This window comes from Dermacentor silvarum, chromosome 8 (genome assembly GCF_013339745.2).
Source record: "Dermacentor silvarum isolate Dsil-2018 chromosome 8, BIME_Dsil_1.4, whole genome shotgun sequence".
Taxonomy (NCBI): domain Eukaryota; kingdom Metazoa; phylum Arthropoda; class Arachnida; order Ixodida; family Ixodidae; genus Dermacentor; species Dermacentor silvarum.
This window is the reverse complement of record NC_051161.1, coordinates 89,933,986-89,951,612: the sequence shown is the minus strand read 5'-3', so window position 1 is coordinate 89,951,612 and position 17,627 is coordinate 89,933,986. Positions and strand designations below refer to the sequence as shown.

The 17,627-nt window shown below is 46.3% G+C and overlaps 5 non-coding genes across 5 annotated transcripts; 3 read left to right on the top strand and 2 right to left on the bottom strand.

Annotated features, from left to right (window-relative positions):
* Positions 1–915: 915 nt before the first annotated feature.
* On the top strand, positions 916–987 carry Trnam-cau (transfer RNA methionine (anticodon CAU)). The gene has a single exon. It is a non-coding gene; the product is annotated as a tRNA-Met (tRNA).
* Positions 988–1,968: 981 nt separating this feature from the next.
* On the bottom strand, positions 1,969–2,050 carry Trnas-aga (transfer RNA serine (anticodon AGA)). Its single transcript has one exon. It is a non-coding gene; the product is annotated as a tRNA-Ser (tRNA).
* A 4,648-nt stretch (positions 2,051–6,698) lies between these two features.
* Positions 6,699–6,770, top strand: Trnam-cau (transfer RNA methionine (anticodon CAU)). Its single transcript has one exon. It is a non-coding gene; the product is annotated as a tRNA-Met (tRNA).
* A 1,422-nt stretch (positions 6,771–8,192) lies between these two features.
* Trnas-aga (transfer RNA serine (anticodon AGA)) lies at positions 8,193–8,274 on the bottom strand. Its single transcript has one exon. It is a non-coding gene; the product is annotated as a tRNA-Ser (tRNA).
* A 1,392-nt stretch (positions 8,275–9,666) lies between these two features.
* Trnas-aga (transfer RNA serine (anticodon AGA)) lies at positions 9,667–9,748 on the top strand. Its single transcript has one exon. It is a non-coding gene; the product is annotated as a tRNA-Ser (tRNA).
* The last annotated feature ends 7,879 nt before the right edge of the window (positions 9,749–17,627 follow it).

Sequence of the window (17,627 nt, the reverse complement as noted above, 5' to 3'; positions counted from 1 at the left end):
CTTGTAGCCATTGAGCAAAAGCTTTATCTCAGGGCCAACTCTCCCAGTTCTCTATTCAAATACATGTAAAACGTAGGAATTCTCTCAATAGGCTAGGACTGGAGCGATTTGAATGAAATGTATTGCATTTTAATAAGGTCAATTATGAAGCAGAATTTTGATTTATGACATTCAGTTGCGCACCCAGGATTTCTGCCGGGAGGGGGGGGGGGAGTAAATTTTTGAGTGTGAGGAGGGGGGAAGGGATGAAGCAAGCAGTTTGCATAAGATGCAATTTCCTCGCTTTAGCCAGAGGAATCCAACAGCCAATAAAATGCCTAATAATTATATTAATGACACCAAGGATGATGACGATGTTTATTTCTTCAGCGTTTTACTCCATGTAATGAATGAATGAATACGAGACAGTGATAGAGTGTTTTTGTTAATCTGGAATATTCGACCTCAAGCCACCTCCTGAATTGTAATGACAATGTGAACAGAGCGCTGAAGGTACACGTTGGGCGGGTGGGGCTGGAGGCAGGGGGGGGGGGGGGGTTACAACACCCGAACCCCCCCCCCCCCTCGTCGGTGCGCCACTGATGACATACCTTTTACGAAAATCGGTAAGTTTCAAAAAATTGGAGCACCCCTGACAAATTTTGATAGTGCCTACACGCACGCACGCACACACGTATATTACATTGCAAGAAAAGCTGTTACACGTTGCTCCACGTGGCTGGCAATCTGCTTTGGTAATTCTTTTTTGTTTTCTTTCTCTTGCTACTGGAGCAGCGGCAGGTGGACGTCCATTAGCGACCGGTTCACGCCGTCCTTGCGTGAAGGACTGTGGCCGACGCTGATTCAATCTGCACGAGCGACACCGATATGTGCTCCACGATCAAACAGCTGCTACATGCTACGCGAACTGTGCTTAGCAGAGTGGCGCAGTGGAAGCGTGCTGGGCCCATAACCCAGAGGTCCGTGGATCGAAACCACGCTCTGCTACGGTTTTTTTTTTTTTTTTTTTTTTTTTTAGTATTCTTTTTCTCGATTTCTCCGCGTTTGCCCACTGCAGTGTTCGGTATTGTTCGTTAGAGTCCAGTCCTCACGTAACATTAAAATAAAGTATCATTCTATTTGTATCCGAATATCAAATTCAGTCACTCGTAATTTCTTCAGAGTGAAATTACACCATGTGGCGTTGCGCCTTTGCTAGACCACTTCTCGGACACTTTGTTATTCCGTGTACAGCGTGATACTACAGTGTTTAAAAGCAGCATATCAACAAGATTAGAGCATCAACAAGATTAGCGAACTAAACATTCGCCGATAAAAGAAGAAAACGAGAAAAAATACGGTGAGCTTAACGTGAGAAATCACCCGCGGAAAAAAAAAAAAGAAACTAATTCTCGGTCGGAAATAAAAGGCCAGATTATTACGCTGAGTTTTGGGGTAGTGAGAACTACAACTTACCTGATTACATAATTACATTACATAAATCCTACCGCTGCAACTATACTATTTTATGTACCATGCGGTTCATAACGATAGGTCAACGAATCCGGCGTATTTAAGAAGTGGGTTAGACGCATCAATTGTCTTTTGTCATAACGGAGCGCTACACTTACTTTCTTTATTTAAATCGCGAAAACCGCTGTCCTTTAAATGTATTCTGCGTCTCTGCAATATTTCTGGCCCCAATGTACAACGCCTTTCCATGCCTACGGCTATTCTCGCAAATTCTTTGAAGAAGAAAACGTTTTGTTGTAATAGAACGGAGGAAAGTAACACCACTCCCGCTACACGTATTTTTTAAATGGACTGAAATGCGGCCTGCAACAATGCTGCATGATTATTATTATTATCTTAATGCGCTATAATAAAGTGCTGTGTCTGTCTGTCTCAATGCGCTACTTTCCAGATCACTCCAAGAACCGGCAATTGAACAAATATTTAACAAACTTAAGAAAAAGAAAAAAGCTACAGCGCAGTCGACAGGATTCGAACCTGTGCGGGGAGACCCCAATGGATTTCTAGTCCATCGCCTTAACCACTCGGCCACGACTGCACGGCGATACGGTGGTACGTTGGTGGCTATTTTTAAACGTGTTGTGTCTTTGAGAGGGGAGGGGGGGGGGGGGACGAGGCGTGTGACCTTCAACGATGACCCCCTTCGCAACGAAGTCATCTGACATGGAGCAATGTCAACACTGGTAAATTCCTAGCAGCGAAATGGCGCCATTTTTCAGGTGTGGATGCAGTGTCCGTGTAACGATAGATAAAGCGGGTGACTTTTACACCTCAGTTCTCAGGGAGCTTTCGTGAAGCATCAGCTGACAATCGCGGAATGAGAAACTCGCGCGAAAGCTTTCAATTTGCAGGACCGAAGCAATTGCAACTTAATCTCTCTTCAAAGTTATCCATTTCCATATCATTTGTAGAATTTGCACTTTAGCCTATCTACTTTCTCTAAAGTGCTCTCACCCTTCTTCCATTTAACCGCTGGCTTCTTGGCCAAGCCCCCGTGGTGGATAAGCGCCGTGGAATGAGGCGCTAGATTAAACGGCGTAAGAAGCTCTCCTACGTAAATTACTGTTTGGAGTTGGAAAGTTGAACTTGACATTCATCTCATTGAATTGCCGTTATTTTTGAAGTACGATATCTCGCAGTGACGTTTACATTGCGATAGAAATGCAATGCGTTTCGTATGAACCGTGGCGCCATGGAGAATAATTGTGGCGCAGGGATGGTTATTCTGGACATCCTCAACTCACGCCATATGTTGTGTTTAGGAGAGTGTTTAGAGGATCTAAAAAGTTGTTTCTTCCTGTTAGACAGTCGGTTAAGGCTGCAGTTATACCACGGCGGGAGGCGCTCGTATTACGTAAAGTTAATGGTAAGAACAGTAATACATTTGACGTTAGATTAATTCCTTTAGTTTTGCTGATAAACGTGCTCCAGTTACATTGTACACTCCGGATACTAAACCCATCTAGAAAAATGTCAAGAAAAGCGCATAGTTATAGTTCATATAATTGAAGTCAGCTTTGTTATAATTTCTTATTGTCTTCGTGTGTTTTTCTCGCTCTCTTTTTTGTCTTTTTTTAAAGTACGTTTAGTACATGTGAAGTCTACGTGAAATGTAGTTTTAGGGACTAAGCACGTTAGGGTCGAGCCTTGCCCCCTCCCCCCCTCCTCGTCATCGTCGTCGTCCGTAGCTTTGGTTTGCATGGAGTCCGCTAGGGGCGCTGCAGTGCACAAGGGCGTAGGGAGCCTACATGCAAGCGCTGTTTTAGGGTGGTGACAACCTTTCTAAGGGTACTTGCCGCCGCCAGCTATATTGGCGGGTAAAATTTCCCGCCAAATATAGAATGTGGGAATCAAAATGGCGAAAAGACAAGCTCACAGACCACGTTTCCCGCAACCGTTGGGACCAGTGAAACTAATTCAATTTTTAAAATAAACTTTGGCCTCAGCAGCCAGAGACCCATAGCATGTCTGAGAGCAGTGCATGGCACGTCTACGTTTTAGTTAAACAGGCTTGTAAGCACAGTTTTTATTACAGCACACTTCGAAAAACACCATTTATATAGTGTGCACAAGTGGAAGGCAACGACAACGTTTAATGCAGTTCACATTCTTGGCGTGAGAAAATACTACCACGAGCACCCACCGTGCCTTATAACTTGTTGATTTGTATGATAGGGAAAAAATAAGTTTGGTGTGTTAAAATAAAAGGAAAAGGCAACGAGTATATTAAAGATGTATGCAGGTTTCGTGTGCGCATTGGTGCAAAACTAACTTAAAGAAATTTAATATATCGCGTGCCAAAATGGGTACATGAGAGCTTGACAAAAAGAAAGCAGGTATGCGCCGCGACTTCTAGCGAAATTGGGAATCAAAATGGCTACTCACCAAATTTGGCGGTAAATAGCGCTGAAAATTTTGGAGTTGTCACCACCCTAAAACAGCGCTTGCATTTAGGCTCCCTACAAGGGCGTTCGTTCCCGACGCGCTCTCTCTTTCTCTATTCAGCCATGGATGATAACGGTCGCTTCTGATAACGGCGCGCCCGCTATGGATGGATGAAAAGGCGAGAGTGGCGGCTCAACTGCAAGCGGAGTCGAGGGCTCGCAAAGCTGCTGCAGCACGGCGACGCAGACAACAAGCGGACCCGGAGTCTAGGGCGCGGGAAGCTGCAGCAAAACGGCAACGCCGGCAAGCGGACCCGGAGTTGAGGGTTCGCGAAGCTGCAGCAGCACGGCAACGCCTGCAAGTGGACCCGGAGCTGAGGGCTCGCGAAGCTCGCGCTTGAACCGAGCATCGGCGCCACCAACCTCAGGTAGAGAACGCTTCCGCCGTTTTGCTGCCGCTTCCCGCGCTCTCGCCACCTCTGGGTCCGCTTGCCGGCGTCGCCGTGCTGCTGCACTGATCACAAGGCAGTCTTAATGAAGGGAAAACGAAGTCCGCACCTCAATACCATATACGACCAATAAAACAACAATGTATATACTGTACACATGTGTTGTCACTCATTTGCATGTTCGGGTGGGCAATGTACGGGGGATTCACGGTTACCCGAATGATCCCCGGTGCTTCGCCCACTCATCATCATTCACTTCGTGGATATGCGGTGTTTTTTTTTTTTTTTTTTTAATTGCCGTTGCCCTGAAGTGTAGCGGCCATTGACGTTTTCTTCGGCCTATTTTCATATCCGGCGCGCTCCGTCGTGAGCTCCTAGTACTCCGAGCCCGGAGGAACAAAAATGGCTTCCGTCTGAGGTGAACCACCGAGCGGGGTTCTGGGGACAAAATGCTGGCATGTGCTGGCGCCATGACGACGCTCTCTACCTGGTCGTCGGGGCCTCGTTCGTGGCCAGTACCTCCACGACAGGCGTCGATCGTGCTCCGTATGATCAAGTTCGGGTCACCAACACGTTATAGGGTCCAAGGCTTGGTAGGCTGTAACAACGCATGGACTGACGAGCAAAGGAGAGAAAAACAGAGCAAGCCGGGGGCACTTGTAGAATAACGTCTTGTTTTAACAGCGAAGCTGTTTTAAGCCAGCCATAATTTGTGGTGCGTAGCCGTGGTAGCCATATCAACCCGGAGGAGGAGGGGGAGGAGACCTCCTCGCCAGCTCCCCGCCTTCCCGACCCCTGCCTCTCTTCTCTCCGCGGCGCGCTGAGCCTGGCTGAGCCAGGAGAGAAAGAAAAAAAAAAGGCGACAGCTTGCACTAGGCCGCGCAAAGCTCAAGCCAAAGCGAAGCCGACTGATATCGAGCGGCTAGTCTCCAACGCGTTCGGCGTCGACAAGCAGCAGCGTTCTTGGCACTGTGCCAACGTTGGTTAGCCTGCCTGCGTTTGTGGCATGCCAGGAACGCTGTCGCTAGTAGGCGCCGACGCGTCCAGCGCTAGTCACGTGAAATGTCGCGAAAGGGAAGGTACCTCCGAAATTGATCGCTCGAGAATACTTTCCTACATGCGTAGTTAAGTTAAACCAAGTTAAAAACTAGCAGCAACCAAGTTCATACCTAGCAGTAGCAGCCAGTAAGTTTCGCTGTGCCTAAGCTTTGCGCGACCGAGTGCAAACTTGCCTGATTTTTTTTATTTCTCCGGGATAAATAAGCAATAAATTATCGCTTAAACCGGGTAAATATGTTATTTCCGAAAAAATAGGACAGGATGGCTTGTCAAGGGTGTCAGAAACAAAGTGCGTGATTCTAGTGGCCTGCTTCGCAACCTGTGTCAGGGAAAAAAAGAGCACACACGTTCGAGAAATGGGAAACAAGTGAGGATTCAGAGTAAAGAAAATAGGCTGCCCTGAAACCTATCAGAGTAATCCCCTATCGGATCTACAGTTATAAACAAATACGTAATGCATTTGGCGGTCTAATTGCATTAAAATTAAATATATATATATATATGAGAAAGTGACACTGACACCACTCACCGTATGCTTTCTACTATAGTGAACTGTAGAATACTTTCTACCCACTGATCTCCACCAGAGGGAGCAATTTTAGTGTAGGTCAATGTTTCCACCCTATTGAATCACCGTATAATCATATACTATAAATTAAACTCCTTCATTAAAAGTACAAATATCGCGAAAAAATGAATTTATGTAATCCAACAATTTGTAAAATACGTTCGTCTCATAGGAGTACGGTTGTTTTTGTGGATTAGAATATACTTTTTTTCAGGAAGTCTGATATCTCGACATTCTTATGTTATGTTTAGGGGGGGAAAGACCTCTTGAAATCCTAATAATATTTTCTTCCAGTGGATTACAGAATAAATGAACAGAAATTGGATGATAGTTTCTGACTGCCAAACATATCCTTTCTTCCTACGGGAAATAAGAAATAAGCATAAAATGGAGGTAACAGTTTAGAAGACAGATAATAAAAAAAAAACACGCGGCAAATTTAACTGTATAGCTAGCTGCCGAGACCACAGTCATAAAACATTGCCACGTAGCGATATCACAAGTAAAGCTGTTACACGTTGCTCCACGAGGCAAGCAATCTGCTTTCGTAATTTTTTATTTTTTTTATTTTGTCCTAATGGAGCAGCGGCAGGCGGACGCAATTAGCGACCTGTTCACGCCGTCCTTGCGCGAAGGACTGTGGCCGACGCTGATTTAATCTGCACGAGACACACCGATATGTGCTCCACGATGAAACAGCTGCTACATGTTACGCGAACTGTGCTTAGCAGAGTGGCGCAGTGGAAGCGTGCTGGGCCCATAACCCAGAGGTCCGTGGATCGAAACCACGCTCTGCTACAATTTTTTCGTTCTTTTTTTTTTTTTTTTTTGCTTTTTTAAAACTTTTTCTGTGGACTGCACTGCATGCTCTTCTATACCCGTCGTTTAATGCATTATTGTCGTGTATGTGCGCACGCGAGCATTTGCGCTTTTTTTTTTTCCCCTCAAAGCCGGGTCAGGCAAATTATTCGCTATATTGAACACCCCAAGTTTACTGACCGATGCTCGTGTAAAATGACTTCCTTGTAAAGAACTGGAGCTATCACAAACCGGAATGGGGGGCGTTCAGCGCCAGCAGCCATGAAACCGCTTTTAAGTGGCGAGCACAGAGTTCAGGGGAGTTATTCGTAATGTTGCGAATGGCTTTTTCTGGCTCAACCCACCACGCGCGAGCCGCTGCCGAGGTGGCGGGTTCAATCCCCGCCACGGCGGCAGAAATGCAGAGACACTCGTGTACCGTGCACTGGAGATAAATTGGGACCCAGGTGGTCCAAATTTATCTGAATCCCCCCACTAACGGCGTGCCCCGTAATCAGATTGTGGTTTCGTCACGCGAAACCACAAAATTCAATTTCTTCCACACGTTTTCGTGTTGGCCGGTGGTTAGTGATACTTGATCACTGGTTGGACTCTCCCTGACTATAAAAAGACACCGATGCGATGCTCTCGTGCTTTGCTGTTGCGTAACCGTCGAGGCGCGTTCGTCGCAGCACGTTACCCATTACGGCCATTTGAGATGCACGAGCTGTCACGTGTGTGCCGGTTAACGGCTCTGTTCTCTACAGAATTACGCAACGAAGCGACAAGCGCTGCCTGTCCATATAGATACTCACAGCAACACTCAGGCACATAATTCCTTTAGTAAAGCGAATACCTTCGGGAAGCGTTCGGTTATTGGCTTGCTACTAGACAACCGGATTAGGAGGGCGGTGCCGGCGTCCGCGATTGGTGCGCTTTCCCAATGGTCTTGGTCCGATTGGCCGCATTCACAGAGCGTTTCGTTTGTAAGCGACATTTACCATTGGCCGGTGCACATTCATTAGTGATTTTAAACTCTATGGGTTTTAGGCGCCAAAACCACGATATGATTATGACGCACGTATAATAATGGAGGCTCCGGATTTTTTTTTTTTTTTTTTTGCCACTTGGGGTTCTTTTTACGTGCCCCCAATGCACGGTTCACGGGCGTTTTATATACTTCACCCCAATCGAAATGCGGCCGCCGTGGCCGGTATTTTAAATTAACACGGAATACCAGACTCGCTATAAGCTACGTATTTTTACGTGAACTGAAATTCGGCCTGCAAGAACGCAGCGAGAATATTGTTACATCCTTTTGAAGAAATGAGCTACTTTCCCGATCAGTCACAGAAGCGGGCAGTATAATTTAAAACAAGTTGAACCACAGCATTAAAAAAATTAAAAAGAGAGTGGTTTGTGCGCAGTCGACAGGATTCGAACCTGTGCGGGGAGACCCCAATGGATTTCTAGTCCATCGCCTTAACCACTCGGCCACGACTGCACGACGGTACGGCGGTAGCTATTTTTAAACGCCTCGTGTCTTCGGGGGAACGAGGCGTGTGGCCTTCAACGATGACCCCCTTCGCAACGAAGTCAGCTAACTTGGAGCAATGCCAACACTGGTAAATTCCAAGCAGCGATTTTTCAGGTGTGGATGCAGTGTCCATGTAACGATAGATAAAGCGGGTGACTTTTATACTTCAGTTCTCAGGGAGCTTTCGTGAAGCATCAACTGACAATCGCGGAGTAAGAAACTCGCGCGAAAGCTTTCAATTTGCAGGACCGAAGCAATTGCAACTATATCTCTCTTTAAAGTTATCCATTTCCATATCGTTTGTAGGATTTCCACTTTAGCCTATCTACTTTCTCTAAAGTGCTCTCACCCTTCTTCCATTTAACCGCCAGTTGCTTGGCCCCGAAGTGGATAGGTGCCGTGGAATGAGGTGCTAGTAACAATTAAATGGCGTAGGAAGCTTTCGTGCGTAAATAACTGTTTGAACTTGAAAAGTTGAACTCAACAGTCATCTCATTGAATTGCCGTTATTTTTTAAGTAGGATATCTCACAATGAGGTTTCCACGGCGATATAAATATAATGCGTTTCGCGTAAACCGTGGCGCCATGGAGGATAAGTGTAGCGCAGGGATGGTTATTCTGGACATCCACAAATCCCGCCATATATTGTTGTTAGGATAGTTATGCGCACCAGGTGTTCATGACATGCACACCCGGGCACCGCGCTGCAATTATCCTCCATGACGTCAAGCTTTGTACGAAGCGCATTATATTTCTATCACCATCAGTTAGGGCGTGCGTTAAGAACAACGGCAATTCAATGAGCTTACTGTAGAATTATTTTTCAAGTCCTACCAGTAACTTACGTGCGCTTCCTACGCCGTTGCATAACGGCCGATGAACCAAGAATCCGGCGATTAAATGGAGGAGGGGAGATAAAGCTTAAAAGAGAAATTGTGAAGCGGGCTAAAGTGGCCACTTCTGAAAATAACGTGGAAATAGGCTAATTCTAGAGAGACTTCGTGGGTTGCAGTTGCTTCGGTCACACAGATTGAAAATATTTCGCGTGAGCTACTTTTCTTGGGCGGTTGTCATCGATACTTTCTCTGTGATAAATGTAAAACGCACGAAAGCCCATTGTTCCCGACAGCTTGAGAAGGGAGGTCAAGGGTACCAGCTTTAGCTATCGTTGTACGGAAACTGCATTAACACCTGCGAAATGGCTCCATTTCGCTGCTATAGAAATTTCCAGCGTTTGTATTGCTGCATATCCGATGACTTCGTCGCAAAGGAGGTCGCCATTCGAGGCTACACGCCTATAGTTCCGCGTGTTTATATAGACACGAGGCGTTCAAGAATACCTGGCGCCTGGCCGTTGTGCAGTCGTGGCCGAGTGGTTAAGGCGATGGACTAGAAATCCATTGGGGTCTCCCCGCACAGGTTCGAATCCTGTCGACTGCGCATAGAATTTTTTTCTTCTTTTATTAGGCTGTTAAATCTTTCTTAAGTTATACTGCCGCTTCTGTGAATGATCGGGAAAGTAGCTCATTTCTTTTAAAAAATACCAAGCAGCGTTCTTGCAGGCCGCGTGTCAGTTCACGTAAAAATACCTAGATCATAGCGAGTCTGGTATTCCGCGTTAATTTCGTCTGCGCTATTGTGACAATTTCTTATATAATTTCTCTTTTTCACAGAACCTGCGAGAACATAGTCGTAGACAGGGAAGTGGCGCCGTACGTTAGGGCCACAAAATAGCGACGCGAAGTGCATATCGAACAGCGTGTTTCTTTAGCGTGTTTCTCGTGATTTAAGTAAAGAAATAAGAGAGTTTGGCACGTCAGCAAATTGTGACAAAACACATTTCGGAAGAGATACTGAAGTTAACTTATGAACCGCACAGTAGCCCTATCTTACAGCGCTAAGATGTATGTAATTAACTATATAAAACAGTAGTAAGGTACGTTTTTCTTACTTTCCCATAATTCGGCGTACTTATGTTGCCTTTTATTTGCCCCCGAAGGGAATTTTTTTCCGGTTAATATATTTTTCCACATGAGCATTCACTGGCCTTTTTCGGGGAACAACGTTTCGCATCGAGTTTATCAAGGCTCTCTTTCTTTCCTTTTCGCTGAGTATATAGTCCACTAATTTCGTTCACGCTGAAACGTGCTGCGTGTCCGCAGATCCTGCTCTTCAACATGGTACAGTTACAAAGTTTACGATAACTGGTCTAGCAAAGGCGCAACGCCACGCGGTGTTCTCACTGTGCAGAAATTACGAGTGTACGAATGACACCATTTGATACTGTAACACAAACAGGGTGAGACTGTATTTGTAATATTACATGGCTGCAGAGCTATAACGGATAATACAAACTAATATGACCCCCCACCCCCAATTTACCCCGCGTTTTATTTTAGCCGCATTGGCAAGCAGAATTGACGTACGCTAGTAAGAAAAAAAGAATTAGGATTGCTTGGGCAACAGGGTGCACGCGACACTTGTTTTTTTTTTTTTTTTTTTTTTCTTACGCGCCAAAACCACCATCTGATTATGAGGCACGCCGTAGTGGGGGACTCCGGATTAATTTGGACCACCTGGGGTTGTTCAATGTGCACCTAAATCTAAGTACACGGGTGTTTTATGCATTTCGTCAGGCTCCCGTGAGTGGGAGCGCCTAGATAGGCTTGTAGTTGAGCACCGATCACCGTCTTAATTAGCTCTGATACATTTGTTTCCACTAAACGTTTTTTTCCTTTAAAACCAAATTCCGGCAAAAAAAAAAAAAACACAGTACTCATTTCGGTGCTTTTTTTTTTTTTTTTTCAATTTAAGACAAGCACGCTGAACCCTATAGCTATACGAAAAATAGCTTGAAATGTGTTCCAATAGCGCGACATGGTAACAAATGCGGTTCCGCCGACAACGAATCCTTATATATAATGGTGCTATTTTGTGTATGTTTTGTGTCGCAATGCATCTGTGTTCTACGTAAAATGAGTAAGTAAACACGTAAGATTCAACAAGACTTCTCGGCCGGCACCGAAGCTGTCAGCTGGGACGTACGTCCTATATGTCTCGAAGGCACCTCAGCCCGCGTATCTATGCGCAGTACAATGAACCAAGACAGCTAAACAATCTCACGGCATAATTACTACCATAGCGATTTCCCTCGACCCCTCGCATAAGTTCGCGTGCCGAGGCAAAGAAAGAAGGAAAAAAGAAAAACTAGTGAAAAACTATTATACCGCCGTAATCCAGACATTCTCGCGTCTTGAATGGGAATTAACAGAAATGGCTATCCCATAAACAACCAGCAAACTTAATGTAATGTCTTGCATGCTGTCTCTCTTGCTGACAGCACGCCCGCATGGCAAGATCAGAACCCCAAACAAACAAAACAAAACAAAACAAAAACATCTTAGTTAGAAGTGTTTCTATAAGAGCAGACGCTATATCCAATCCTGCTGTTGGACATATCATTCGTGATTGCGCTGCTAAGCCCGAAATCGCGGGATTAAATCCTGGCCACGACGGCCATATTTCAATGGGGGAGAAATGCAAGAACGCCTGTGAACCATGCATGGGGACACGTTAAAGATCCCCTGGTGCTCAAAATTAATCTGGAATCCCCCACCTATACGGCGTGCCTCGTAATCATTCAAATCGTAGTTTTGACACACGAAACCCCAGAATTCAATTATACTAATTAACTTTTCAAGCAAATGGGCCATGCGACCAGTTCCAATGGAAGACTCGTAGCGCGCCATCCGAGGAATTAACTCAGAACTGTTTCCAGAAATACAAGAAGTTAACGGTGCTAATTTTTTTCAGCGTAATGAATCCCGGCCAATTTCACACGGGAAAGTGAAACTGAACAGCTGGAGAGCGCAACTGGCTCGCCCTATGTCGACGGCCATGAGTGCACGTGATTGATTGTGTCACACACTTGGGCGAGCACCAAGCGAGCGTTCTTATCAAGCCGCGTTCTCGGTTGCTTCATGCTCGCCTACTGCCGTACTATCTTCATCATTGTTTAACTTCAGCTTTCTTGATTTGCCATCTTGTTATTTCTTTCCCCGCCTCTTATGCTTCCTATCTTCCATTTCGATGTTTCTATACCCGCTCTTCCTGAAGAGCAAACAGGCATTGTGCTCCTTCCGGCGCAAGTTACCCAGCCTGCTTCTTAACTTTTTTTCCCTCTCTGTCAGTTGTTTATATGCTTTCAAACCGAATATTAATCCTTTCGGCTTTAACCAAACTATGTGAAGGCGTCGTCTGCGGCTCTTCATCATCCCGTACAACGGCGAGTGACCTCTTCTTGCGCGGCGGCATCATGCAGTCAGCAGGCATCATTCAGTCAGACGTGCCATATCCAATTCGCTGGACCAGAAAGGAGCCCTGGACCAACACGGGCGTAGAAGGTTCAGCTAGGACACCTGATCTGCATAAACCAGCGCAAGTTCATGCGCCATGAACAAACCATTACAGTCGAACCCGCTTATAACGAACGGGCTTAGGCGACCAAAATACCTCGATATATCCGGGAATTCGGCATATCAAAACACGGCTATAACGAACTTAAAGGGGCCCTGAACCACACCTCGGGCTTGGCGAAATAACATAATCCGCGGGAAGAATACGCTGCTGTGAACATCTCAGTCAAGTTTTGCTGTCGCACGCAGTGCGTGGAGCTGTCAAGCGGAGCATGAAGTCACCTTTCTCTCAAACGCTTTCGTTTCAACAGAAACCATGATCCTCACTCTTTTCCGTGCGCTTTATTTCGTAATAAAGCGCATTTCAATACGAGGCTGTTGTTGGTCGCTGCGGTTGGCCGCTATTGGTCGCTGCGGACAACCGCGTTTGGCTTACGTTTAGCGCGTCGTAGGCATTAAAATTGGAAGTCGTGGCGTCAACGTTAACACCCAAAATGGAAGTTGAACTGCACGTCACAGTGACATTTCGAAGGCGGAGCGCTGTGGCCAGGCCACAGCGCCGCCTCGTCCTAGCCTTCGCAGTGCAAGGCAATGAAGAAGGAACGGGAACACAGCGGAGGTCGTGTTTTATTGCCAATAACACCGCTTCTGCTGAACGCAGTACTTCTCGCGGCAATGTATTTTTGAAATAGCCTATTTTCACTTCAAATGCCTTTCTCCACTTCGATAAGAAGTGGTTCAGGACCCCTTCAGGGTTCAGGGTTCAGAGCCCTAAACGAGAGAACGAGCAGCGCTCGTTCTCTCGGTTACGAAGGACAACGGCGACGCTCGGCTGCGCTCCTGACACACACACACACACACAAAAAAAAAAGGGTTCTGCAGAAACGTGAGAAGGGTACTGCTGCTTTGGGCTAGTTGGTAACGATTTTTTCGCCATGGCGAAGCGGAAACGCGGCGGAAAGTGGTTCTGCTTCACTGCAAGCTACACTAGCATGTAAACAACCGGTCGTAAAATTGAACATGGCACCAAAAGTGTAGGCTGTAATGCTGGTCGACGCGATCAAGAACCAGCCCTTGCTGTACGACAAGAGTGGCACTAAAACGTATTGTCAGCAATACTCGCGATAGTATTTAACGTCGCGCGACCGGAGGTGCGACAACGAAGGCTTGGCGTGACCCAACTTCTAACACTTTAGCAAAGCCAGGCGAACCCACCACCGCCGTTTCCGAGGTGTCCGCGTCTTCCGTTTATTCATTGTCCATTTCTAGAAAACAAGTAGGTAGAAGTATAAAAGCCATTTCTCCTTCCACTTCCATGGCAGACAATAGTTAGGCAGATTCCTCGTTGGCACTCCATAATTCTCCTCGCACGTGTACGGTATGTTGCAGAAGTCGCGGGGTGCTTTTCTCGTCGCGACGATAGATTGAGAGCGTAGGTCTCACGTAGGACGCGCAGGCTTTGGCGAACCCCAACACAAGGGCCAGCCCGGGTTTTAGCTGTGGTGTTCCCGTTGCCCCTTTGGTGTCCTGGAGGCGCCGACAATACGAAATGATGAAATGTTATTACAACTTGTAAATAAAAGCTATTAAAGAAATATTATCACGCCTAGGCACCAACCTGTGACTCAGCGCTACCGCGCCCTTGTGAGGAGAATTACGGAACGCCAACGAGGAATTTACCGAAGGTCGCCTATGACACGCGAAGTTGCGTAAAATGATCACTTTTGATGACGGTACGTGAGTCAATGAATGAACATACCGCTCGAAATAATGCGATATATGAGCGCCACCACGCCGACAAACTTACGCAGACTAGATGGATCTGGACGAAAACGGCAGCGGCGGCCGCGGCGTAAATGTGAACAACTTGGACAGGCACGGTAAAAATTTTCCGGCCGCTTTGGCCTTTCCGCCCGCTTTGGCCTTTCCGCCCGCTTGCCGCTTCCCAAGTGTGAACGTAGGCTTAGTCTGCGCGAGAAACGTCTCTTGTTTGCGATTGTGCCCCTACGGAAGGCTGGTAATTACTGTTGTGTTGTTGAATCCCAAACCAGCTATTACGGAAGGCTGGTAGTTGCTGTTTTGTTGTGGAATCCCAAACCAGCAATGTACACACGAAGGGGTTGATGACAGCAGTGAAATTCCACCGACTCGCAACAGAATGCACGAAACAGACAGCCGACAAGCATGAATTACTGCTGTGCGCAGTACAGCGTGAGTAAACCCTTATTGCACGCGCTGACAGTTCTCGTCGGAGTTCACGCGTCCTGAGAAATTGATTATGTGCACTATGCACTGAACAAGACTGGAGTTCATTCCTGCATCAATAGTACACCAATCAGTCGAGATTCTGTGAGGTACAAGGCCGCTTCCTGTTTGCACCGGCGTAAGTGAAGCAGAAATGAGTTGCACGCACTACTTAAAATGCGTACACATGCCATATCTATGCTGTGCGGTGAAATATTCTGTACAATTCTGAATCTGTTGACGTAAAGGCAATGACGGCTGCACGCTCGCACAAAGCGGAAGACACAGCGGCCCATGCACTTGCCGCAGGAAATGCAACCCTCTCGTATGAGGGAGCAGGGCGACGAAAGCTTCGAAAAAAAATCCTTACGCGTTTTTGCGCGTATTTAAGTTTTCTAGCGCAAAGACGCAGTGAACAAGCTATTGCTATGGGAGTAGGTATAGCCTTGTCACACGTGCATTTTCACGCGTATAGCCGTCCTTGGCTTGTGAAATGCACTTCGCCCCGACGAGGGCGACGCCATCTATGCTTAACGGAAATTAACAATTAATGATGTCTTCTCCGATCGCACGGGTCCTCTCAATGATGCGTTTTCGAAGACTGGTCCATTCAGTGGCGCGGTGAGAGACCGTTGCTCCAAACGCCCACTGTACCTGTCGTCCTTACTGTATTTACTGAGCTTACTTTACTTTTTACATAATTTCTTCACAAGCACACACACACGTGAAGGGGGGGGGGGGGGGGCGGTCCCATGTCTTTGATATACATGTATAGCGTTTCATTAAACTACCGATATTTATTATCCATCACGAGACGTAGAGGAAAGCAGAGGCTTGCCCCCCCCCCCCCCCCCCGGTCGGGCCGGTGAACCCCCCCCCCCCCCCCCGAAAAAAATTTCTGGCTACGCCCCTGTATGCTGCAGTAAAGATCCAGAGACCACTCAGCACATCCTAATGGAATGCGACGGGATCCACCCAGCGAGAACCATAGGTAACGTGCAACTCCCAGAAGCGCTTGGGTTTAAAGTGGAAGGAAACATAAAGGGATCAGCCGTAGAGATCAGCAAGAGACGATTAGAGTACTGGTGGAAAAAAAGCAGGGAAAAGATGGATACGACCTGATCTCTTAAAATCATAGGCAGCTGTACAAGGTAAATTTTTGAAAAAGAAAAATAATGAGAGGTATACAAAAATGCTAGATAAAGAACATGTATAGTATACCTGATTAAATCAAGCAGGCTAGGTGACTATTTGTCGCCGCCCCGTTTCAAAGGGGATGCCAATAAATCATCATCATCATCATCTGGTCACGCAGCGTGGCGCCATCTCTCGAAGGAGGCTGCGATAAAACAAGTGCCGCGGAACTCAAGGACTGCTGACGTTGAAAAGAGTACAGGCCACCCTGTCTCAGTGCCAAAAGATAACAGTCAAGTGTATGCTGCACTGTATCTGCCTTTTGAGCATCGCTATTGGAAATGACAAATTAAACTTCAGTGCACTAGAAGTTACAGCTTGAGTGATGCTGTGAACAAAAAGTAGGAAGAAATCGGAAGCAATATTTTTTTTTTTGTAACTTGTTTGGGCAGCAACTAACGTATGTAATGCGGTCCTGTACAATGGGTTGGGGGTCTAAATGTTCTCGTTTGGTTCTCGTTCCATTCTCTTCTTGAGTGCCCGGATAACGGCTCTGGAGTTTGGCTCAAGGTCTCTTGAAGGTCGCCGACAAGGGGAGCTAAAAACATGACATACAAAGGATTCCAAGCATCAAACTTTCTGAACCACTATATTGGGATCTTTGTTTTCGTGCACCTCCGTTGTTTGTGGTCTCCCTACTTTTCTTCCACCAAACCTTCAATCGACTCTTACTATATCTCTATTGCGGACATGTTTACTTTCCTCCTAATATCCCTAAAACCAAGGGCTTCAAGGAGGACAGAGGAGCCTAAACCGGCAGCTGGGTAGATATCGTCGCATTCTAATAAAACGTGTTTCATCGCCGTTTTCAACTAAATGCTCGCCCCATAGCGGCCGCGCCTTGATTATTATTATTATTTGGTTTGTACACATATATAACAAGGACACGAAGGAAATAGGAAGGGAGCAAGCTGACAACTGCCACCGAGAGGGGCACAACGTCTGCCTATGCTGTTTCAGGAGGAGGTAATAGAGACAATGAAAATATGAGGAAGAAAGGAGGTAGCCGAGAAGCAACCGATCTAGGTTCCGCCTCAGGTTCTCACATTACAGCGTGCGCTGCAACGTTGCCCTCGTAGTTCTCAAAACATCGGGATGCCGCCGCGCACAAGCCCGAAAAAGAACAAAAACGGATGTCGAAAGAATTTTTGTTGTGTACGATCGTGCGCCTCATCCCGGTGGAAATCAGCAATCCATCATTTCATTGACATGGATAAGAAACTTGCGCATTGTGAATAAGGTGACTAACGCTATATGGTGGTTTGTTCGATACACTTCACTCGGGACGACTTCTTCATTCCCGGCGAGTAGACCATTGCTTTCTTTATAGTCATTTTAAATATGTTACTGGCGTTTCAAATCACGGAGTGCACCTTGTTTAGGTAGGCGCTTTGGTTTGGTTAGTTTATTCTGTCCCAACATTAGTGTTACTAATATTCCCGTTAATGTATTTTTGTCGCGGTATG